Raw genomic sequence first — 1527 nt, 5'->3', positions numbered from 1 at the left:
AGATAACTAAGGTTCTAAGGTACTCAGACCTTCAGCCTAACTCAGAGGGTAGAGGCCCAGTGAGTTTGGGAAGGAAAGCTTCATGGCACACATATTTAGGGTGTAAATTAAGAAGGTCTGTGACTCAGGGTGACAGCAAGGCAAATCAGAGTAGGGAAGGTCAACACCTGATGGTTGGTTCCTCTAAGGCTAGGCTGTAGCCCACCTCACTTCTGCTTAGTTTTCTGTTGAGTTGGTGCTGGAGTCGATTGTTGAGGAGCAGGGCTCTAGAAACTTGGGGTGACAGGGCTCTGGAACCTTGGGTTGGCAAGGGTCAGAAATCCTGGGGTGACAGGGCTCTGGTATTTTGGTGTGGCACAGCTCCTTGGTTTGGGGGATGCATGGTTGCTGGGGAGGAAGCTGGCAGGGACGTTTCACCTGCTGCTGTTGAGGCTTGGAAAGTGGGATTCAGGGCTGCTTCTTCTCATGGGAACTCATGCCTCAAAGGCAGCTGGACCTAGAGACAGAACAGATGATTTAAATAGGGATTAACTAGGGAAGAAGCCACATTCAATGCCATTTTACATCTCTTCAAAAGCATATGTTCTTCTCCCCCCACTCTACCACAAAGAATGCTTTAATGATTTCTGAACCTTTGGAAAGGAGGATTGTAAAGGTGATCGTTCTGCTGCACTTGAACATAGCTTCTCCCAGTGCTCTTCTTCCTGGCACATCTTAAAACCCAATAAGCAACACAACACATTTGCAGGCTCCTGGCAGGCACGTGAGATCACAGTGTTGGATCATATGGAAATGTGATATTATTCAGAAAAACAAAAACAAAACCCAGTAACTTCAGCCCATGCACGCACAGAATGGCTGTTTTGTTTTTCAGTTGCTAAGCCATGTCTGACTCTTTGTGACCCCAGAGTCAAGACTGCAGTGTTCTAGGCTTCCTCGTCCTTCACTATCTCTTGGAGTTTTCTCAGACTCATGTCTATTGAGTCTGTGGTGCCATCCAACCATCTCATATTCTGTCACCCTCTTATCCTCCTGCCCTTGATCTTTCCCAGCATCAGGGTCTTTTCCAATGAGTCAACTCTTCACATCAGGTGGCCAAAGTATTGGAGTTTCAGCTTCAGCATCAGTCCTTCCAATGCATATTCAGGGTTGATTTCCTTTAGGACTGACTGGTTTGATCTCCTTGTAGTTCAAGGGACTCTCAAGACTCTTCAGCATGACAGTTTGAAAGCTTATAAATAACGACTGACTTCTAAAGAACCTACACAAATCCACTTCTGGCTTCACTTATACCCTCAAATGTTTTCCTTATTCCTGCTTGTTCAAGTAGTATCCAGCCACCATGGATCACAGATGGCCTGAAATGGTGTTTTGGGAGGCTTTACTACAGCAAGACTTCTAGAAATTACCTGTCTTCCTGAACCACATTAGCACTTTACTTGTCCTCATCACCTCATGAAGGTGACTTTCTGTTGTACACTGTAATTTAGCTCTTCGTGTCCATGTCTTATTTTTCTGAATAAATTG

At 45.3% G+C, this 1527-nt stretch overlaps 1 pseudogene; it reads right to left on the bottom strand.

Annotated features, from left to right (window-relative positions):
- Positions 1-206: 206 nt before the first annotated feature.
- Positions 207-477, bottom strand: LOC138429727 (cornifin-A-like; annotated as a pseudogene).
- Positions 478-1527: the final 1050 nt, after the last annotated feature.

Source organism: Ovis canadensis, chromosome 1, assembly GCF_042477335.2.
Source record: "Ovis canadensis isolate MfBH-ARS-UI-01 breed Bighorn chromosome 1, ARS-UI_OviCan_v2, whole genome shotgun sequence".
Lineage (NCBI taxonomy): Eukaryota > Metazoa > Chordata > Mammalia > Artiodactyla > Bovidae > Ovis > Ovis canadensis.
Note: the sequence above shows the minus strand (reverse complement) of the source record. Positions and strands in the feature narration are given on the sequence as shown.